General features: G+C 44.8%; 1 long non-coding RNA gene across 1 annotated transcript; it reads left to right on the top strand.

Annotated features, from left to right (window-relative positions):
• The first annotated feature begins 19,096 nt into the window (after positions 1-19,096).
• On the top strand, positions 19,097-24,061 carry LOC144483260 (uncharacterized). The gene is made up of 3 exons (XR_013495985.1): positions 19,097-19,142; positions 22,694-22,789; positions 23,991-24,061. It is a non-coding gene; the product is annotated as an uncharacterized LOC144483260 (long non-coding RNA).
• The last annotated feature ends 671 nt before the right edge of the window (positions 24,062-24,732 follow it).

The raw sequence follows: 24,732 nt of genomic DNA, 5'->3' as shown, positions 1-24,732 counted from the left end.
CTCCACCATCCTTGCAAACAACCTCCCCATCTCCATCCTCCCTTTTCTCATCAAAGTTTTTGAACATCTTCATAAAGGCAAAATACTGCAGGTGCTGGAAACTGAAACAAAAACAGAAAATGCTGGTGAAACTCAGCAGGTCTGATAGCATCTGTGGAGAGAGAATAAAGACGCTTTATTCTCTCCACAGATGCTATCAGACCTGCTGAGTTTCACCAGCATTTTCTGTTTTTGTTTCAGTTTCCGGCACTTGCAGTGAAGACGCTTTATTCTCTCTCCAAATATGCTGTCAGACCTGCTGAGCTTCTCCAGTATTTTCTGTTTTTGTTTTTGAACATCTTGTCCTCCCAAATTCGTGCTGATAATTGTCGATTTTCCAAGTTTGAATCCCTCCATTCAGGTTTCCACCCCTGCTACAGTTCTTCTCAAAGTCACAAATAATATTCTATGTGCCTGCGACAAAGGAAAACTCTCCTTTGTCATCCTTCTCTACCTATCTGCAGCCCGGAGGCAGTCCAGAGAAGGTTCACTAGGTTGATCCCGGTTACAGAGGGATTTTCTTATGAGGAGAGGTTGGACCAGGTATTCATTGAAGTTTAGAAGAGTGAGAAGTGACCTTATTGAGACATATAGGGGTGGAATTTTCCCGTCCCACCCGCCACAGGAATCATAGCGGGTGGGGAGGGGACCATGCAAATGTCCGTTGACCTCCAGCGGGAATTTCCAGCCTTGGGGTGAGCGCGGCCAGAAAATCCTGCCCATAGGATTCTCAGAAGGCTTGACGGAGTAGATGCTGAGAGGTTAAATTTCTTCTCTCAGAGGCAAGTGAATCTGTGGAATTCTTTATCATGGAGGGCTGTAGTGGCTGTATCATTAAGTATGCTTAAGGCTGAGGCAGTCAGATTTTTAATTGGTGAGGGAATCAAGGGTTATGAGGATAAGATGGGAAAGTGCAGTTGAGGATTATATCAGATCAGTCAAGATCTCATTGAATAGCGGAGCAGAATCAATGGGCTGAATGGCCTACTTCTGCTCCAATATCTTATGGCCAGAACCATCTTCTCCCAACATCTCACTACTGTCATTCACTTGGGTGGGATTGCAGTAGTCAGACTATTGTCATCAATGGATTCTCTTCCCATTCCTGCATAGTTATCTGTGTCTCCCAAGGATTTAGCCTTGCCCTCCTCCTATTTCTTAACTACGTGCTGCTGTCAGCAAATCATCCAAAAACACAATGGGCAGAATTCTCTGGTCTTGTCCATGGTGGGAGCTCCTGCGAGTGAGAATGGAAAATTTGACATTTAAGCCAAAACTCTATTCACTTTCAACAGCATCAGAAAATCCCAGCTACGAATGAGGATTGAAAATTTTAGCCAATATCAGTTTCCACATGTATAATGGCAGCACCCAGGTCAAACCCATCACCACCTCTCTCGATCCTTCCATTATCTTTAAATTGTCATACTGCTTATCTATCATCCAGTATTAGATGAACAGAAATTTCCTCCAACTAAATTTTGTGAAGACAGAAGCTGTTGTTTTCAGTCACTGTCATAAATTCTACTCCCTCTCCATCAATTCTGTCACAACTGTTTGAAGCTGGATTAGACTGTTCACAAATGCAGTTCATATTTCACCCCAAGATATCTTCCAACCACAGAGCCACACCATAAGACTCTCTGTAACATCATCCAACTACACCCCTGCCTCAGCTCATCGTGGCTGAAATCTTCATCCATGCTTTTTTTTGTAGAAATTTGACTATTCTAGTAGGCTTAAGATCAGCCGTCCAAATTTTACCCCTTGAAGGCATGCAAAAGTCTGCTGCACATATTCTCACTCGGGGGTGATTTTATCATTTTCATTCTAAGTGCTGGGCGGACTTGAAATTGGGAGAGTTTCAGATCTGACTTTTAGACCCGTTTTTAGTCCCCCAAACCCCACCCCCATACGCACTCTGCCTGCAAAATTTTGAGCGTGTCAGATTCGTGCTGCAGAAGCCGGTGGGCAGGGCTTAACATGCCCGAAAGACTGCAGAGGGAGGTAGTGCGCATGTGCAAGCCTCTGATGCTGCACATGTGCATTAGCAGTAGCAGGGGTCTGACAGACAAGAGAGAGTTGCCAGGCCCCTGCTACTGCAGGCTGCCTGAAGCAGTTCCCCCACCCGCAATTGCGGGGGTTCGCGGCCCGAGATGCAGCCCCCACCAATCCTCCCCCCCCCCCGCCTTGTTGCCCAGACCAATTGCAGACCACCCTTCCACCCCCAATCGCGGATCCACCATCCTCCCCCCACCGATTGCAGAGCAGCTGCCCTCCCCCCACCGATCATTGCAGAGTGGCAGCGGGCCCCCTCTCCCTTCCACCCCCTACAAATCTCTGCAGAGTGGCAGTGGGTTCTCGATCCCTCCCTCCCCCCCCCCACAGTGATCCCTGCAGAGTAGCAGCGGGCCCCCCCCTCCCTGCCTTCCCCCGACCGATCCCTGCAGACTGGCAGCAAGCCCCCTCCCCATTAGCCCCTCCCCTTTAGCCCCTACCCCACTGACCCCTCCCCCAATTGCCCACCTACATCGGTCCCTCCCTCATTAGTCCCTTTCCCAGTAGCCCCACCCCCTGGCACTGCCCGGTGGGCATTGCCCAGGTGTCAGATTGGCATTGCCCAGGTGCCAGGGTGGCACTGCCCAAGGGGCACCCCTTTTGCCCTCGGCCTCCCCGGGGGGCCTCATTGTCCTTCAGTTCCAATCAATGAGGCCAAATCAACTGCTTCCCGTTCATGGGGAGCATTTCTATTCCTTGCTGGCACGAACACTTCTCGGAGAGGTCATAAAGGGGGGCATGCCAGGACGACTGAGCGCTGGGCTCGGTAAGCAGATGCAAATGTTCATTTTAATAGATTTAAATTTATTAACCTGCTTCTCGCCCATTTCCAGCGAGAGACTGACCGTGCCGGATATCTGGCGCTCATAAAATGGCGTCAACCATGGAAACTGCTACCGATCGTGCTCAGCGCTTTACCGCCCACTTTACCACAGTGTCGCAGCTGAAAACAGATGCAATGCAATGATAAATTCGCCCCCTGCATGCTGTTCAGGGGTGACCTACATTTACTCCGGTTAAACAACATCTCAATTTTAAAATTTCCATCCATAGTGTTGCGAAGTTGGGTAGAGTAATTGTAGATTGGGACTTAGGAAGTTAGAAATTGGTGTTTGTAAAATTGAAAAATTGTAAAATGCTAGGGGTGGAAAGCATTTGCATGGTCCCGTTAAAAACTGGTGCTTTTTCTTTGTTTAGAAATTTTTTAAAAATGCAAGTACATAGAGAGCCCAAACTGAAACATTTGAATCAAAAGGCTATGCAGAAATTTTTACCAAGACTTTGAATTAAGCCAATCAATTTGAATCAGGCATTTAGATACCAAAAGCCTATTAAATTTAAATCTGATGGTTTTACCAACCTAGGATCAATCCTATTGTGGGAAATATTGATATGGCATCATGGGTATAAAAGAAGGGGGCAGGGGACAAAAAAAGGAGCGCAACTGCCATCTGCCATGAGAGCAGCTGTCTCACCCTCTCTCGAGAGAGAGAGAATTGCTGGCTCACATAGCTTCATCTATATTTTAAGAGAAAGCACTATCTAGATAGCAAAGGTACCAAAGAAGAAAGAAGTTCCAGACAGAAGAATCAACAGAGAGGGCCCAGAATATTTTGGGATCCACAAAACCTGGTTGTAATTTTGAGAGTGACTAAATTCTATTTGTTAATAAGTGGGAATTGTATTTATTTGAACAGCATACCATTAGAATATTGTTTTATTTGGGAATAGTTAATAGTTAAAGGGATTTATTCAGTTTGTTAATAGTTTAGTTAATTTGTTCACTGTTAGATAAATAAATTGTTATGTGTTGATTTTAGAGTGAGTGTCAGGGATTTATTTTGTATTTAACCACTAAGAGTTGCTGAAGAGCAGGTCACACCACTTCACACACACTTTTCACAGATTATAAGGCGAGGTACTCCTCTTTGGGTATTTCAGTGTTAGTTCTCAGAGGGGAGATCAACCTCTGCTTTATAACAATAGTTTCAATTTCCTCCAAGGCCTTTTCCATCCTATTTCTAATCTCCTCAAGAACTATAATCCTGAGATTTACTTAACGTTCCTCTAATTTTAGCCTCTTGAACATTTTAATCAATCCACTATTGGTGACTATGCCTTCAGCTGCCTCGGCTCTAAGTTTTGGAAATTCCCTCCCTCAGGGAGGGAATTCACTTCTTAAATCGACCTCTTTGGCCAAGCTTTTGATTATCTTCTTATGTAGTCCCTCCTATTTTGTTTAATATTGTCTTTGTGAAGCATCTTGGGATGTTTATAAAGTTAGAGGCACCATATAAATACAAGCTATATTGTTGGTACATTCATCAGTGTACCAGAAAAACGGATGAGGGAGGGGATCTGAATTTGTTTGTCATCTTCACATCTTTATTTTCCTTCGGGGAATGGTGGGAAGTGTTGGAAGAATGAGTATGCTGATCAACCTGTTGTACATAGTATAAATAATTTTCTTGTTGATAGATGCTGAATAATGTGTACTAATTATCAGAATATGCAAATTTTCATTGTTACAAATAGACTAATTAGATAGTTAGAGCACTATATATATAATTAAATGGAGAAAATGTTATCACTGAGGTTCTTGATCTTGATAAAACAATGAAAGACTATGGGTGGGATTTTCCGCCCATGTTCGCCCCAAAACCCGAAAATCCCGCCGAGGTCAATGGACCTTTGCATGGTCTGGCAGGGCCAGCAAGCCATTGAGATCTCCATTTACATTGGAGGAAGCGGAAGATTCCGTCATTATTAGTCATGCATCATTTTGGATAAAGAAAGTCATAACTATCCAGGATCTCCATGCATTATAATTTTTCTGTTTTGCTTAATTTCTAATAATATACTTTGACGAACTGTAAGAAAAACATGGGGCAAAATTTCCCAGCCTATCCCTCCGGCAGGTTCTTTCAGTCCCACCAATGATAATACCCCAGCGGTAGAGAGCCTTAGGAGCATGCAAAACCCCACAGACATCAGTGGGACTGGAAGATCCCGCTACCAGCCAACATGGACTGCCGCCAGAAAATATGCCACAGGGATGACCGGAAAATCCCACCCACGGTAAAACATAAAACCTAGATATGTACAACAGATAAGCAAAATGAGAATCAATAAAATGAAGAGGAAAGGAATCTTTATTAGAGTTCACTCAAAGAAAATCAAGTGATGTTTTCTCAAGTTTTCCAGTGCTGGAATTCTTACCCACATTCTTTACAACCACTGAATTGAACAATGGATCTGGTCAGGTAAATTGCTCATCTATTTAACTTATTTGATTAACCCCTCTGGTTCACTGCACTTCTTGTATAATCTTCTATGGCTCATTGGTGGACAGGTATGAAATACATGTTGCGTAATGTGTTTTTTACCTGAACATGATTGTTTTTAATGTAAGCTGAATGAAAGAGGAAAGTGAAAATCATCCTGATTGAGTCCAGATAGAACTTTTCATTTAGTAGAATGATCAAATTACTCCTAATAATGCTGATAGACAAAATTATTATTAGCTATTTCTTTGCACAGGAATACTCCCAGAATTACCTGCTCAAAATACTTTTGCTTCTCATCTTTTTTTAATTTTCCACTGCTTACTTCTCTCAATCTGGGAGGTGAGACAGTCAAAGGTGTGAAATGTGGTAGACGTAGCCAGTGTGATTCATATGAAATGCACTTGCCTTATGCATAGAGAATAAAGGGTGGAAAAATTGCCCTGCAACATTTTCTTCATTTCTAATTTTGCAAAGTTTCGCTTAGTTCTTTTTGCCTGCATATGTTTTTGTACTCCTTTCTAGATTAAACTTAATGAGAGAAAGTCATTGATTGCTAATTGATACAGAAAATGAAAGCCCAAAACTGAAAGGACAGAGTTCCTGACTACAGGACAGACTTCAAAGAAACCACAGGACTGACTTATAAAAAGTGCACCAAGCACAGGAGATGATAAAGAAGTACAATTTGCCACAGAAAATTAGAAACAACAAAGTAAAGGGAGCCCTAGGAGATGATAGGAAAGAATTACCTTGAGCTACAGAAAATTACGGCCCTATAACCTCTGTTGGGGAACTTCACAGTTATTCAAGTGCCATGTATTTCGCTCCCCTTGAGAGACCAGACAAAACTTTTGGAGTTTTGAATAGGTCTTTATTGAAGCTATAGCAGGGAAGTCTGCCTCATACAGACTTACTGGGCAGGATTTTCCAGCCGCGCTCGCCCAAAAACCAGAAAACTCCACCCAAGGTCAATGGACCTACGCATGGTGCAATTCTGGTTGCCACACTATCAGAAGGAAATGGATGCTTTGGAGAGGGTGCAAAAGTTTACCAGGATGTTGCCTGGTCTGAAAACAGAAACACCCAACACCTCATCCCCTGCCCATGACACCTTCCCATGCAATCATAGAAGGTGCAACACCTGCCCCTTTACCACCTTCCTGCTCATCATCCCAGGTCCTATATACCCCTTTCAGGTGAAGCAGCGCTTCACATGCATCTCCTTCAATCTGCTCCATTGCATTTGCTACTTCCAATGCGGTTAACTCTACATTGGAGAGACCAAACATAGACTGGGTGACTGCTTTGCTGAGCACCTTCGGTCCGTCCGCAAGTAGGATCCAGACCTTCTTGTCGCTTGCCACTTCAACACACCATCTTGCTCTCCTGTCTACATGTCCATCCTTGGCCTTTTGCAATGTTCTAGTGAACTCCAACGCAAACTGGAGGAACAGCACCTCATCTTACAATTGGGCAGTTTACAACCTTCCAGACTGGACATTGAGTTCAACAACTTCAGAGCATGAACTCTTCCTCCACCTTCACCCCACTTCCATTCATTTTATTTCATTCTGTTTCTTCTTTTCATCTTATTCATCCATTTTTATCATCCTTCTTTCTCATTTCCATTTTTCCAGTTCTCCATTCCCACTCTCCTTCATGCTTTGATGTTGCCTGGTCTGGAGGGTTTTAGGTATGAAGAGAGGTTGGATAAACTCAGATTGTTTTCACTGGAAAGACGGAGACTGAGGGACGACCTGATAGAAGTCTACAAAAGTATGAGAGGCATATATAGGCTGGATAGTCAGAGGCTTTTTCCCAGGGTGGAAGGGTCAACTACAAGAGAGCACAGGTTTAAGGTGAGAGATGGCAAGTTTAGGGGAGATGTATGGGGAACGTTTTTCATGATGTGGAGATGCCGGCATTGGACTGGGGTAAACACAGTAAGAAGTTTAACAACACCAGGTTAAAGTCCAACAGGTTTATTTGGTAGCAAAAGCCACACAAGCTTTCGGAGCTCCAAGCCCCTTCTTCAGGTGAGTGGGAATTCTGTTCACAAACAGGGCATATAAAGACACAGACTCAATTTACATGAATAATGGTTGGAATGCGAATACTTACAGCTAATCAAGTCTTTAAGATACAAACAACGTGAGTGGAGAGAGCATCAAGACAGGCTAAAAAGATGTGTATTGTCTCCAGACAAGACAGCCAGTGAAACTCTGCAGATCCAGGTAGGCTGTGGGGGTTACAAATAGTGTGAGATGAACCCAATATCCCGGTTGAGGCCGTCCTCGTGCGTGCGGAACTTGGCTATCAGTTTCTGCTCAGCGAAAAAGGCAGCAGTGGGGATCACTGCAGGAGATGGACGCAGATAGGAGAGCTTAGAGATCATGTGAACTATAGACAGAGAAATGGAGGGAATCACAATCAAGGAGAAAGAAACACAGGGCTAGTGTAACAGAGAAGTCCTTCTCTGTTACACTAGCCCTGTGTTTCTTTCTCCTTGATTGTGATTCCCTCCATTTCTCTGTCTAGTTCACATGATCTCTAAGCTCTCCTATCTGCGTCCATCTCCTGCAGTGATCCCCACTGCTGCCTTTTTCGCTGAGCAGAAACTGATAGCCAAGTTCCGCACGCACGAGGACGGCCTCAACCGGGATATTGGGTTCATCTCACACTATTTGTAACCCCCACAGCCTACCTGGACCTGCTGAGTTTCACTGGCTGTCTTGTCTGGAGACAATACACATCTTTTTAGCCTGTCTTGATGCTCTCTCCACTCACGTTGTTTGTATCTTAAAGACTTGATTATCTGTAAGTATTCGCATTCCAACCATTGTTCATGTAAATTGAGTCTGTGTCTTTATATGCCCTGTTTGTGAACAGAATTCCCACTCACCTGAAGAAGGGGCTTGGAGCTCCGAAAGCTTGTGTGGCTTTTGCTACCAAATAAACCTGTTGGACTTTAACCTGGTGTTGTTAAACTTCTTACTGTGAAAGTTTTTCACACAGAGGGTGGTGGGTTCCTGGAACACATTGCCAGTGGAGGTGGTAGAAGCACGCATGTTAGCAACGTTCAAAGTGTATCTTGATAGACACATGAACGGGGGGCGAACAGAGGGATAGAAACTACATATTGGTGCAGGCTTGATGGGCCAAAGGACCTGTTCCTGTAATGTATTGTTCTTTGTAACCCCACGTGCTTACCCTGCTAATCCCCCTGACACCAAGTGACAATTTAGCATGGCCAATCAGCCTAACCCTCATATCTTTGGAGTGTGGAAGGAAACTGGAGCACCTGGAGGAAACCCACGCAGACATGGGGAGAAAGTGCAGACTCCACACAGTCAGTGACCTGAGGCTGGAATCGGACCCGGGTCATCGTGCTGCTCTGTGTCACAATGCCAAAGTTCCCATGTAAGGATTGAATGGGAATTGCCTGGGAAGTTCAAACATTCGATGAGTAATTATTCTGCAATGGGAACCATCCAAAATTTTGATTTGAATTGCAAACTTCAGATGTTCTGTCTGTCTCTCAGCAATAGTTACCCAGAAAAAGTTAGAAGAATTAAATCACTTCTAACCCCCTTGTAGGTAATGGTAGTGCTGACCTACCCCAAACTGCAACATGGCACTTTCCACCCCTTAACTCTATATAGGTACCTCTCCAATTATCCACTACCTGCCAAATCTTTATGGGAACCCCCAACTACCCAACCCTTCTCACAAACCCCCAACTCCTCTCACCTTCCCACCACACCCCATGAGACCACATGACTACCCTCCCCCGTCTAACCTCTCATCCCCCAAGTGCCCACCCCAGCTCTGACTTCTTCCTGGCTTCTCAAAATGGTTGGACCTTTAAGCCTACATGTTTTAAGGTAGCTAAAAAAGGGTGCATGCCTTCCTTGTGTCGAACTCAACGGCCCTCAGCAGAAGGCCTCAGGAACTCACTGCAGCACTTTTCACTCAGAGGGTAGTGAATCTTGGGAATTCACTGCCTCAAAGTGTTGTGGAGATTCAGTCAATGAGTATTTTCAAGACTGAGATTGATAGAATTCTACATATTAAAAACATCAAGAAATATGAGGATACTGCAGGAAAATGGTCTTATAAGTAAAAGATCTGTTATGATCTCATTGAAAGGCAGAGTGCTCTCAAAGAACTGAATGGCCTACCTCTACTCCTATTTCTTATGTTCTCATAATAGTGCAGTGTGCCATTGAGGGTGATAAGAGCAGTGAGCTGCATGCATGATTAAACAAGTGCAGTGAGTCTCAGAGAATGACAGAGAGAAACTGCAGCAAAACCTCCAAATATTCTACAACACAGTGGAAAGTTAGGCCATCAATGTAAAGCTGTAACTGAGACAGTGAGGATAGCACTTAGGTACAAGGCGAGATTCTTTGGCCTCCTCTGAACATTTTTCTTGGCAATGGGAGGCAACATGCCATTTGTTGAAGCCACTCCACATACTGGGAAACCCATGGCAAGGGGTGCGGCACTGGCGGAATCAAAGAATCCCGCTGGTCTGAATGGCTGGGGAATTCCTTGATAACGAACTCTAGCAACTTCCCCAGTACCGGCTTAGGCTCACAGGTCTATAGTTCCCTGTTTTCTCTCTACCTCCTTTTTTCAATAGTGGGCTTACATTACCTACAGTTTTTGACTGTAAGGGGCCTACATTCGTTTTCATTAATGTTTTTCCCTTTACATCCCTATAGAAACTTTTACAGTCAGTTTTTATGTTGCCCGCCTGCTTACTTTCATACTTAATTTTTCCCTTCTTAATCAATCCCTTGGTCCTCTTTTGCTGAATTTTAAACTGCTGCCAATCCTCAGGCCTATTGCTTTTTCTTGCCAATTTGTATGCTTCTTCCTTGAATCTGATACTATCTCTAATTTCCCTTATAAGCCATGGTTTGGCCACAATTTCCTTACCACTCTTGCACCAAACAGGAATAAACAACTTCTGGAGTTCACCTATTCATTCTTTAAATGCCTGCCATTGTCTGTCCATGGTCTTTCCTTTCAGTAATGTTTCCCAGTACATCAAGGCCAATTCATGCCTCACACCATCATATTTACCTTTATTGAGATTCAGGACCCTGGTCTCAGAATCAACTAATCACTATCCACCTTGACAAAATATTGTATCATATTATGGTCACTCGTCCCCAAGGGTTCTCTCACCACTAGGTTGCCACTAATCCTTTCTCATTGCACAACACCCAGTCCAAGATGGCCTGTTCCCTTGTTGGCTCCTCAATGTATTGCTCCAGAAAACCATGCCCGAGACACTCCAGAAATTTCTCCTCTATTGTACTTTGACTAATTTGTCTCTCCCAATCTATATGAAAGTTAAAGTTGCCCATAATCACAGATGTTTCTTTAACATGCATCTCTGATTTCCTGTCTAATGCTTTTCCCAACATTACCATTACAGTTTGGTGGTCTGTATACCACCCCCACAAATATTTTTTTGCCCCTTGTTGTTTCTCAACTCGACCCATACAGATTCCACATCATCTATGCTAATATCCTTCCTTAATGTCGTATCAATATCATCTTTAATCAACAATGCAACTTCACCACCTTTTCCTTTCTGTCTGTCCTTCATAAACACTGAATAGTCCTCAATGTTTAGTTCCCATCCTTGGTCACCTTGGAGCCACGTCTCCGTAATGTCAACTATATCATACCCCTTTACATCTATCTGTGCAATTAACTCATCCATTTTGTTTCGAATGTTCTGAGCATTCAGGTACAAAACCTTAAGATGAGCACTTTTAACATTTCTTTTCCCTTTCCTATTATTTTTTACTCGGTCCTTATCTGACTCTGGCCCTTGATTTCTCTGCCTATCACTTTCCTTATTTCCCTTACTGTCTTTTCCTCTTCTTAATTCCCCCTGCTCTGAATCTTTGCAAAGGTTCCCACCTCCCTGCCATATTAGTTTAAGCCCTTCTCAACCACTCCCACAAGTACCCCCCCCCCCCCCCCCCCCCCCCCATTTTAACAAGATGATAACAGTTTACTTAGCTGAAATTTTATGCCATAAATCACAGAGGAACCCTCAGTGGGAAAATATAAGCAAATTGGACTTCTGTATAATCATTGTTCCAGTGAAGACAACTGTAATTCAATTGTGTGAGTTCAGCTCAGTAAACGTGCCAACAACATTGGACACTTTTTGATCTCATTTATAAAAATGTTCCCTTGTCTCACTGATATTTTCATATATATTAAAAGATGAATCTTCCGTGATCACTACAACAACTTCAGCACAAGTAAATACAACTGTGAGCCCTTCTTCAACAACATCATCAACATCATCAGCAGGTAAAGCAAATTACAATTATCTTCTACATCATAGAAGAAATGACCGATATTGCTAATATATAGCATTCTAAGATAGTACAGTACAGTACAGAATAGGAGGTAACCATCTGGCCCATTGAGTCTGTGCCAGGTCTTTCAAAGATTAATTCAGTTAGCCCCACTTTCCTATTTTAATACCACAATCTCTGCAATTTATTTTTCTAAATTTCTCTATTCAAGGTTACTATCAAATTTTCAAACATCACCCAATCAAGCAGCACATTTCAAAACCTAACCATTTATTGCATGAAAAAGGTTTTTCCCATGTCACTTCTGGTTCTTTTGCTCAGCACCTTATACCTACACCTTTTAGTTCATTCAGCCATTGGAAACAGTTTATCTTTTATTTTACCGAGAACTTTCATGATTTAAAGATCTTCATCAAATCTGCTCCCAGCATTCATTCTTTTAAGGAGAACAACATAAGCTTCTCCACTCTACCCACATAATTTTAATCCCATATCCATTGAACTATTTTATACAATCTCTTCTCTAGATTCCACAAAATCTCATCTCCTTCCTTGTCACTGATGCCACACATAACTGCTACCTTAAAAGTTCAGCAATGGCAGAAATATTGATGCTCTCAATAATAGTAACACTTCTATTTAAATAAAAACTCAAAGGGTACAATTTTATGACCTCGTTCCACCTGTAGATCGGCGTGGTGCAATCATAAGATTGCTTGAGAAGTCAAAAATGGGAATCACGCCAATTTTCCTGCTGGTTCCCATCATATGAAAGTTTTTTCCAGGCGTGGTGAGGAGCACACCTAAAATAGGCGATACATTAATTTACATGTATATGCATGCATCTCAATATAATTAGCGCGGTACTCAGAATCGTACCCCCTCACTTACCTTAATGACCTTGTTGGCGAGACGTCACGCCAGTGAGGAAAACACCTGCTCCATAATGGCCTGCTGTAGGCACAGCAGTAGCGAAGGGGAGTGAGGAGGTAAGTCATTCTGATCACCGGCCACTGTGGAAGTGGGGGTGGGATTCACAGACGTGGCCATAATGCATGTTGGGATTGGGGGGCTTGTGTGGGTGTTTGGCAGGGGGGGGATGATGCCAGTCATGGGGTTGCCAAGCTTGGGGTGCGGCGGTGGCTGGGGCCTCCTGGGAGGGGGAAGGGGAGTGTGAAGGACGCTGCTGCCACTAAAGGGGGTGCAGACCTTGGGGCTCATCTCACTGATATTTTCACATATATTAAAAGATGTATCTTCCATGATCGCTACGACAACTTCAGCACAAGTAAACGCGTAGGTGATTGGGTAGGAGGTCTCGTGCCAGTCTGGGGGTCCAGAGCTCAGGGGTCGGCGCTGGTTGGGGCCTGGTTTTGAGTGCATCTCCCCTGGCTGCTGAGCAGACCCCTGAGGGGTCACTAATGGGTGTGGCCACCAACCCCACTGCTGTCACCATGGCACCTTCCATCTAGCTATACAGGCTCTGACTGACTGCTGATATTCCATCCCAATAACCCCACTAACACAAACAAGTAACAGATCTCTCAGCTGCTGCTCCAGGCAAGGGAGCTGTACAGGTGTTAAACGGCTCCTCACACGGCATGAACGTTGCAGTGCTGGGACTCTGGTAGGAAGAATAGAGGGGTAGACTATTTTCTAAATGGGGAGAGAATTCAGAAATCAGAAAAGCAAAGGGACTTGGGAGTCCGAGTTCAGGATTCTTTTGAGGTTAACTTACAGGTTGAGTTGGTAGTTGGGAGAGCAATGCAATGTTAACATTCATTTCGAGAGGACTAGAATACAAAAGCAGGGATGTACTGCCAAGACTTTATAAGGCCCTGGTCAGCCCACATTTGGAATATTGTGAGCAATTTTGGACTCAGTATCTCAGGAAAGATGTGCTGGCCTTGGAGAGGGTCCAGAGGAGGTTCACCAGAATGATCCCAGGAATGAAAGGCTTGATGTATGAGGAGCATTTGAAGACTCTGGGTCTATACTCAATGGAGTTTAGAATGATGAGGGGGGATCTCATTGAAACTTACAGAATACTGAAAGGCCTGGATACAGTGAACGTGGAGATGATGTTTTCATCAGTAGGAGAGACTAGGATCCGAGGGCAAAGCCTCAGAATAAAAGGATGACCCTTTAGAACCAAGATGAGGAGGACTTTCTTCAGTCAGTGGGTGGGGAATCTGTGGACTTCATTCCCACAGAAGGCTGTGGAGCCAAGTCATTGAGGGTATTTAAGACAGAGATTGATAGGTTCTAGATTCATAAGGGGATCAAGGGTTAAAGGGAAAAGGTGGGAGAATGGGATTGAGAAACATATCAGCCATGATCGAATGGCGGAGCAGACTCGATGGGCCAAATGGCTTAGTTCTGCTTCTATATCTCAAGATCTTAAGGAAGGCCTTGCGACAGCCAGAACCTCCAGAGTGGAAGGCCACAGCCTGGGCTCCAGCCCTTCCTCCTTCTTCTGTGTGCCAATGGGGCCCTGGGTCACTCCACGAGATGGCAGAGCTGCTGGATTGGGCTTCAGAAGCTCGATTGTCACCTGGCCCTACTAGGCCTGGAGGCCCAATTGCGTTTGTCCCACGCTGTGTGAGCCCTTGGCGATGGCCCTCTAAGTCTGGGCCAGCAAGGGGGAAAGTCTGCAGGGGTGGTGATGGGGGAAAGGGCGGGGGGAACTGTCTGAAATGCTGCAATCACGAAAACCATTGCATTCTATCAAAATGATCTTCAACCACAGAATAAAGCACACCAACAGAACGATATAGAACTGTGACCATAGGTGGAATTTTCCCCCAAAATGACTAAGGGTACAATCTTAGAAATCTTGTCCTGCCTGTCGGTGGGTGAGGCGGATTGGTAAGATTGGGTGAGAGGCAGAAAATCAGATTTGCGCCTGGTTTCTCGTCTCACCTGATCTTACTGGCCCTGTTTTGAAGCCGATTTAAATAATAATAACATGCTTAGCGCCCTGATCTCCCAGTGTATATGAGGCTGGCACTGCTCCATGGGCACCACCCGGCCTTGCGCCCGTAGGGATCAGAGGCTTCAGCAGCCTCTGATCCCTACAGCAAGGCCATCAAGTCTTGTCCCCGTTGGTGGGAACCATACATGATTCTTGTCGGGGAGAACCTCAGCTGGTGAGGTGGTGCAGGTAAGTGAGCCCAGACAGTAGCATCTGGGACTCGTTAATGACATTCAAATAATCAGCAAAATAGTGCCGGTAAGATTGTGCAAAGCAAAAAACCGGGTTTGAACCTGATTTTTCGCCTCCCTTCCAATCTTGCCACCTCACCTCACTGAAAGTTGGGCGGGACGAGGTTGTAAGATTGTGGCCTTAGAATTAATCATGCCCCAAGTGTCATAACGGTAAGAAAACCAGAGCACTCCGCACCAGTCTGTCCAGCACGGACTGGACTGCAATTATCCCACACTGAGTCATTTTTTAGGAGAGTGGTAACTTTCTCGCCGGTTCTGGGTGGGGCGAGCCTAAACACAGTGAGCCCAGCTGCAAAGCGATCAGGCTCTGTTTTGAAAGGGCGCCCTGATCTCACAGTGCAGAGCAATCCACCCCCATCCTCGACACGGATCACTGGCATTGTGGACCTCCCAATGAGTCCCTTATTCATGTCCCCCAACATGCACCGCCTTCATGCCCCACCTCTCCATGCCGCCCCTTCACATCCCCCACCTTCATGTTCCCTGGCCCACCACACTCAGGCTGCACCCCCTTTTCAGGCCCCACCTCCTTGAAACTGCCCTGGCACTCTGGCAGTGTACCAGGTGAGCACTGCTAGATGGGCACTGCCAGATGGGTATGGCCCAGCCATGACGCTGACCACCCGGGAGCTTCAATGACCTCTGAGCCCCCAGGCATGGCCATTATGCCTGGACTCCACTAGTGGAGACCAATCGTGATTCTCGCTGGGTTCCCGTTGCGCAAAGGGTCAGAAGATCCCGGGAGCTGGTGGAAATCTGACGCCGATCGGGCTAAGCATATTAAATGCTCCTTTAAATATGCTAATCAGCTTCACGCCCTTTCTGGGTGAGATCCGGTTTGCATCATTAGCAAGGGACTGTGCCAATTGCAAACCGTTTGGTGCCAGGCACAAAACCAGCTTTTAGGGCCACACAAATTTTCTGGGAATGGCGCAATCTGTGCCAGGCATGGCAAGATGGGGAAATCGCAGCCCATGCCTTCAAACACTTCACTCCCAACAAGCGTGCACCCGCAAGAGTTTGGCCTTGTGGGTGTGAGAGTTGCCCAATGTTGAAAGGCGATTGTTGATGGAGACACCTCTTTTCCACCTGAGAACTGAGCAGAGCCACCTTTTGGCCATTTTCCTGTTCCTTACTCCTTCCACCTGCTTGAAACTTGAGGCTGGGTAGGCAACAGCCCTTAAGTAGTCATTAATTGGCCACACAAGGACCTTAAGTGGGTCGAGGGTGTGTAGGCTGGCAGAGGCCTCACTCGTTCCACTGTAAAGTTGCTGAGAGGTTGCGGCAAGCAGGACACTGGTGGGAAGGCCATCGAAGGAATTTCACAACTGCCCTCAAATGAAAACCCGCTGAAGAACATAGAACATAGAAAGCCACAGCACAAACAGGCCCTTCGGCCCACAAGTTGCGCCGATCACATCCCCACCTCTAGGCCTATCTATAGCCCTCAATCCCATTAAATCCCATGTACTCATCCAGAAGTCTCTTAAAAGACCCCAACGAGTTTGCCTCCACCACCACCGACGTCAGCCAATTCCACTCACCCACCACCCTCTGAGTGAAAAACTTACCCCTGACATCTCCTCTGTACCTACCCCCCAGCACCTTAAACCTGTGTCCTCTCGTAGCAACCATTTCAGCCCTTGGAAATAGCCTCTGAGAGTCTACCCTATCCAGACCTCTCAACATCTTGTAAACCTCTATCAGGTCACCTCTCATCCTTCGTCTCTCCAGGGAGAAGAGACCAAGCTCCCTCAACCTATCCTCATAAGGCATGCCCCCCAATCCAGGCAACATCCTTGTAAATCTCCTCTGCACCCTTTCAATGGCTTCAACATCTTTCCTGTAATGAGGTGACCAGAACTGCGCGCAGTACTCCAAGTGGGGTCTAACCAGGGTCCTATAAAGCTGCAGCATTATCTCCCGACTCCTAAACTCAATCCCTCGATTAATGAAGGCCAGTACGCCGTACGCCTTCTTGACCGCATCCTCCACCTGCGAGGCCGATTTAAGAGTCCTATGGACCCGGACCCCAAGGTCCTTCTGATCCTCTACACTGCTAAGAATGGTACCCTTCATATTATACTGTTGCTTCATCCCATTGGATCTGCCAAAATGGATCACCACACACTTATCCGGGTTGAAGTCCATCTGCCACTTCTCCGCCCAGTCTTGCATTCTATCTATGTCTCGCTGCAACTTCTGACATCCCTCCAAACTATCCACAACACCACCTACCTTGGTGTCGTCAGCAAACTTACCAACCCATCCCTCCACTTCCTCATCCAGGTCATTTATGAAAATGACAAACAGCAAGGGTCCCAGAACAGATCCCTGGGGCACTCCACTGGTCACTGACCTCCATGCAGAGAAAGACCCCTCCACAGCCACTCTCTGCCTTCTGCAGGCAAGCCAGTTCTGGATCCACAAGGCAACAGCCCCTTGGATCCCATGCCCTCTCACTTTCTCAAGAAGTCTTGCATGGGGGACCTTATCGAACGCCTTGCTGAAGTCCATATAGACCACATCCACCGCTCTTCCTTCGTCAATGTGTTTGGTCACATTTTCAAAGAACTCAACCAGGCTCGTAAGGCACGACCTGCCCTTGACAAAGCCGTGCTGACTACTTTTGATCATACTAAACTTCTCTAGATGATCATAAATCCTGTCTCTCAGGATCCTCTCCATCAACTTACCAACCACTGAGGTTAGACTCACCGGTCGGTAATTTCCCGGGCTGTCCCTGTTCCCTTTCTTGAATATAGGGACCACATCTGCAATCCTCCAATCCTCCGGAACCTCTCCCGTCTCCATCGACGATGCAAAGATCATCGCCAAAGGCTCCGCAATCTCCTCCCTCGCCTCCCACAGTAACCTGGGGTACATCCCATCCGGTCCCGGCGACTTACCAACCTTGATGCCATTCAATAGTTCCAACACATCCTCTTTCTTTATGTCCACATGCTCGATCCTTTCTGTCCACCGCAAACCAGCAGTACAACCACCCAGATCCCTTTCCACCGTGAATACCGAGGTAAAGTATTCATTAAGCAGCTCCGCCATTTCTAACGGTTCCGCACAAACTTTTCCCCCTTCACCTTTTAAGGGTCCTATGCCTTCACATCTCATCCTTTTACTCTTGACATGTTTGTAGAAAGCCTTGGGATTCTCCTTAATCTTACCCGCCAAGGCCTTCTCATGACCCCTTCTCGCTCTCCTAATTTCCTTCTTAAGCTCCTTCCTACATCCCGTATACTCCTCTAAATCCTTAACACCTCCTAGCTCTCTGAACCTTCTGTACGCCTCTCTTTTCTTATTCACCAGGTTCATCACAACCTTCGTGCACCACGGTTCCCGTACCCTACCAACACCCCCCTGTCTCAAGAGGGCCATAGAATTTTGTGCATTGCTCTTTAAAAGAATTAAGGCCTTTGTGTTTTCATGATTCCCTTATTGAGTACATCTCATTAGCCCTCATTATTAAGAACATAAACAGAATCATGAGATCTCTGCTCTTAGAGATCTCATGATCTCATCCTGGAAGAGCTTTTCATCGTTTGACATTTCTGTGATCAGGATATGGAACACCGTCTGGAATCTCAAAGGGAAAGACGACAGCAGAGGCGGTCACAACTGTGATCACTTCCCCAGCAATTACAACACCAGAATCAACAGGTACAATCTATTGCAATCTCACAATCCAATATGTTTGACAGGATAAATTAAAAATGTTGATGTTCCCAGCTTGCATGAAACAAATTGCAAGCAATGATGTTCGCTGGTATTTTGTAAACTCAATAATGACAATAAACCAGCCACGTTTATACGCTCTGTAATGGTAAACTTTATATCAAATAGAAAAATGCTTGTAGCAACCTTTTTAAAATGTAACCTGTTGTGCGCAGCTTTGAAGTCAGGTTCAGACTAACAATAAAAATCAAAGGAACACATTACTTTCATGTCAATTGTGTTTTGAAGGCATGTCATTGAAATAATCTTCCTCATTTGGTGAGTCTTCTGCAATCAACAAGTACATTGCATTCTTTTCTGACAATCCTTTTAATATCTATAGCTACATCATCATCACCTTCAACATCAGAAGAAACCACGGCAACTGAACCATCTCCAGCTGTAACTACCTCTTCAACCACTTTGGCTTCAAGTAATGAAATAACAGGTATTCACATTGCAATACACTTGTTGACATTTAATCTTCATATTGATAAATCATATTGTAATGAAATAAACAGTCTTACGTTGACCACTGTAGTCAGTATTTATAAAAGGCAAAGGTTATTTGTACTCTCACTATTCCATAATTTTGAAGAATGTTATGATTCTATTGCCATAATAACAGTAAAGACGCCATTATTAGAACATAGACAGAACTCACATACTTTATGATTCCTTGCACAAATTTAAAGGAAAAGACCTAGCAAAATTGATGTCAATGAAAAGCAGGAGGTAAACTCTTCACTGTTAGCATTCATCCCTATCACAAAGAAAGGTTGTGGTTGTTGAAAGCTAACTCAGATCCAGGACAATGGTGCAGGAGTTATTCAAGGTATTGACCTGGGTCCAGCCATCTTCAGCTGCTTAATTAATCACCTTCATGAAAGTCAGATGTGAGAATGTTTGCTGATGATTGCATAATATTTAGTACCATTGGCAACTCTTCAGACAGTGAAGTATCCCACACCAATGTGCAGTAAGACATGGGCAAGATTCAGGCTTGGGCTACTAAGTGGCAAGAATATGCCACAGAAGTGCCAAGCAATGACCGTCTCCAACAAGAAAGAATCTTACAATCACCCTATTCAGTGGAACCCACTGAATACCCCGCTAGCAACATCCTGTGGGCTACCATTGACCAGATATTAAACTGGACCAGCCAAATGAATTTGGTGACTCCCATAGCAGGTCAGAGGTCTGAGGTGAAAAACAGCTTTTCATTCCCCGTGCACTGTGCACCATATTCAGGACAAGAGCCAGTGTGTAATGGAATACTCTTCAGTTGCCTGGATAAGCGATACTCCAACAACACTAAATACTTGACATCATCCCAGTCAAAGCAGCCCGCTTGAGCAGCATGCCATCCACAAACATGAGCATTCACTCTCTCCACTAATGACGCACATCGGCTACACAATATATGACATATGAAATGCACTGCATTAACTCACCAAGTGTTGACAGTGACTTCCAAACACACAACGATATCACCTTTAAGCACAAGAGGAGCATATGCCTGGGAACATCACAACCTGCACCTTTCCCTCCCAGCCACACATGATCCTGACTTGGAACTGTATCACTGTTCTTTCACTGCCTTGGAATCAAAATTCTCAACTTCCCTTCCCAGCTACATACTTTGTATCCAGGAGTGTTTGACACAGTCCTGCCATTGCTTGCGCCAGGTTTCTGTAATCATCACAACATCATAGGTGGGATTTTCTGGCCTCGCTCGCTACAAAACTGGAAAACCTGCCCAAGGTCAACAGACCTTTCCATGATCCTCCCCTCACCCGCTCCGATTCCCGTGACAGGCAGGGTAGTAAAATTCACCTACATATTTCCACAACTCAGTCTGCATCTTTAACTCTCCAATCTTATTAACTATACTGTATGCATTCACATACATGCATAGTAACCTTGATTTAGACGTCATTACTTTCTCCCTTACTCTCACTTCACTGATTAACTTATCATTAGCTACACTCGTGCTTGTTGTCCCTCCCAATATGATGTGCTTCCTGGTATTCCTCTGAATATTTCCTCTTGTTCCCCACAATGCTGCCAAGGTACTGGAAAACTCTGCTGATAGCACTAGCAAAGCACAAGGAATTCAGTCGCAATTCTGTTCAGGTGCCATCTCCCCACAATTAGTCCCAGTGTCCCAGGAATCTGGAGCCCTCCCTGCTGCACCATCTTTCCAGCTACACATTTAACTGCATTATCCTTCTATTTCTTTCCTCACTTGAAGGTGGCAACTGGGAGTAATCCAGAGATTACTATATTTGCACAGTAAGAAGTCTCACAACACCAGGTTAAAGTCCAACAGGTCTATTTGGAATCACAAATTTTCGGAGTGCTGCTCCTTCATCAGGTGAGTGGAGAGGTAGGTTCCACAAACATGGCATATATGGACAAAGACACAACTGCCGTGTTTGTGAAACCTACCTCTTCACTCACTTGATGAAGGAGCAGTGCTCTGAAAGCTCATGATTCCAAATAAACCTGTTGGACTTTCACCTGGTGTCGTGAGACTTCTTATTGTGCCAACCCCAATCCAATGCCGGCATCTCCACATCATACTATATTTGCGGTCCTGCTTGCTAATTTTCTAAGCAGCTCCCTAAATTCTGATTGCAGGACACCTTCCCCTTCCTACCCAAGTAATTAGTACCAATGTGGACCTCTGGCTGTTCTCCCTCCCCCAGAACAATGACCAGCAACTGATCTGTGACATCCTTGACCTCAACAACAGGGAGGCAACATATCATCCTGTAGTCACGTCTGCAGCCACTGAAACTCTTGTCTCTTCTCCTGCCTAACAAACCCCCTATCAATATTGCTCTTCCATTCTTCTTCCTCCTGTCCTTTTGTCACAAACCTGGTTCTGACTGCACTCCTCTGATGAATCAGCTCGTACACCAGCTTTCAAAATGAAATAGTGATTTCTGAACAGACCCCAGGAGACTTTGCCTGACGTGCCTTGTTCTCCTGGACTGCCTCGTGCTCATGTATTCCCTCTCTGCCCCCAGGCCCATTAGCCATGGTGTGACCACCTCTTTGAATGTGTTATTTACATTTCTCCCAGCCTCATGGATGCACTATAGACTCTAGCAACTGCTGAAACTCAAAGTGAGACCTCACCTGTCTGCAGCTGGCAGCATTTCCTGCACATATGGTCATTTAGGACACTGGTAGTATCCATGACTTTGCACACATTACAGGACACACATTCCACTTGAATGAGTTGCCCTGCCATGTCTTAACTTTACATCTCTTTCTTTAACTCCATTCTATTTTTGATTACTTGTATTATATTATCATATTGGCCCTAACTTTCCTTTGTTCCACATGCTACTTTTTCACACACCGCTCCTTAAACTAACCACCAAATAAATAGCCTCTTCTCCTGCAGCAGGGCAAGACCACACTTTAAGAGATGAAAAGTTAAGAAAGCAAGAGACAAAAAAGTCCCCTTTCCCAATGTAACAAATTCCCACCTTGATCCAAATTCCCAAATATACTCACCAGTCAGTGCCTCATTCAGAATGAAGCATCTCTCAATGAATGTGTGCAACACTTGTAGTGCAATGAATTGGAACATTGCTCTCTTTCAGTGACATCTCTTTTAACATCATCAGTTCCATCATCATCACCTTCAATATCAGAACAAAACACCTTGGTAGCAATGCTACCAAGTTACCAATGTGATAAAAAAAACTTATGAACTGTATGTTAATGGTTGTAGAGACAATAATCTTAAATGCACCATTGTAAAGAATATTTTCCACAGTAAAGGATATTTGTGCTCCCATGATGCCATTTCTGAGAAGTGTCATATTTCCATTGCCATAATACTATTCAAAACATCAATATTGAGAATGGATGACCAATTATCATGCTCATTGATTCTTTGCATGGAGATCAAAATTTCCCAATTCATTCCTCAATCTCACAGAATGACATATTGATATTGCTATGATTTTGTCTCAAAAGATATGACATCTTCTGGAACCTCAGAAGGAAGCACTTCAACAGAGGCAATTACAACTGTGATCACTTCCCCAGCAACTGCAACACCTGCATTAACAGGTATAATCTATTGCAATGTAGCAATCGAATATTAGGAAGAAATAAATGATGCATTGATGATGCGTTTCAGAAATAAGAACGCAATCAATGATCATCGAAGATGCTACTTTTAAAGGTTAAAATTGATTCCACAGTGGATTCGCATGAAAACCGGCTACAAGATCAGTACAAGTCCAAGAGGAGACACTGGAGACACTGGAGAAGGACCAAGCTGGGCCTGTAAAGGGATACACCATCACTGGTACACTACCAGCCACAGATTACTCTTCCCTGCAGGGGCAAGAGAGTGGGAGAGATGGCTGTGGCTGGTAGTGTACCAGTGATGGCATATCCCTTTACAGGCCCAGCTTGGTCCTTCTCCAGTGTCTCCTCTTGGACTTGTACTGATCTTGTAGCCGGTTTTCATGCGGATCCACTGTGGAATCGGCCGGTTCTGCTTCATCTTCTTAGCGAGGAATCGCTTCATCCTGAAGGTTTTGTGGGATGGCATGGCCGCACATCCACTCTGGGAGGAGGTATTGGCCGCAGACTGGCAGCAGACACCCCCCCCCGACCAGCGGATGCTCTAGGTCCCGCCCCCCTCCTCCTCCCACCACCCACTACCACGCCCCCCCCCCCCCCCCGCCGCCGCCCCCCCCCCCCCCCCCCCCCGCCGCCGCCCCCCCCCCCCCCCCCCCCCAATCAGAGGATGACCTGGGTCAGAGAGCCGTTGGAAGCTCTGACCCCGCTCTTCGGAAGCTGCAGCGACTACTTCAGACTTTTATTTTGCAGGTCGCTTACAGTGCGGATGCGGAACGGACCAGAAGACGGTAAAGTGGGATTTGGCGGTAGAGTTGGGTGCGCGGTTCATTAAGTCGATTTAAATGCATGCAAATGCATTTAAATCATTGAGCCGCCTGGTGCAGATCGCGGTATAGGCCTGACGCCCAACTTTACCACGATTTCGCGCCCGAAAACGGGTGCGAAGTTTTGGTAAAATCGGGCCCAATGTCTTGGTTTCAACTACTCCCTGTGGTAGTGAATTCCACAAATTCAGCACTGTCTGGGTAAGGAAATGTGTCCTCACCTCAGGACTAAAAGGTTTACCCCTGATCCTCAAACTATAACCCCTAGCTCAAGAGCCCATGACATTGATTAGCCACATACTGCAATCAGCAGGAACATTGCTTTCTTTCACTGACAACTCTTTTAATTTTGACAGCTACATCATCACTTTCAACGTCTGAAGTAACCACATCAACAGAACAACCTACAGCGGTAAACACATCTTCCACCACTTCAGTTTCAACAAGTGAAATAGCAGGTATTTACAATGCTACCCAATTGTCAATGTTCAACTTTTACTCTGATAAATCATATTTTAAACAGACAGAAGATGTGTCTTGCCTTGAACATTGACTCTGTTTTTGCATTCGCATGTCTGTAAATACCCTGACATTTGTCTTGCCATAACATCAGTTCAGCCATCAATATTAAGGACATCTAAACAACCATCAACATGATTGAATTCTTGAACTGATTTCAATTATTCAAGTTTTATTTTCATATCTCAGAATGAAATGAAATTTGAAAACAACAAATGTGATTGCTATTCTTGTCACAGTGCCTACAGACAATTCTTCAATCAATTTTTGATTCCTAAACCAAATCCACAAACCTATATATGTAATAATTTTCTTATTTTTCATAAGAATGGATATAATTGACTGATAACAGACAACTGCAACCAAATGATTCAAGGTTATTGAAACCTGACATCGCATCATGAAAATTACTCCAGTAAGAAAATATAAGCACTCCACTCGACCCACATGCAAACTATATGATTGCATTACCATTGTTCTAGTGAATAATGTATTGATGAATCAGGTTTAGTTCAATTCAGTGACATTGTTGTTTATTTTGTACATTTAATGATATTACCTAGAAGAGCTTTTCACTGT

Source organism: Mustelus asterias, chromosome 3 (genome assembly GCF_964213995.1).
Source record: "Mustelus asterias chromosome 3, sMusAst1.hap1.1, whole genome shotgun sequence".
NCBI lineage: Eukaryota > Metazoa > Chordata > Chondrichthyes > Carcharhiniformes > Triakidae > Mustelus > Mustelus asterias.
This window is presented reverse-complemented; position numbering and strand designations above follow the sequence as displayed.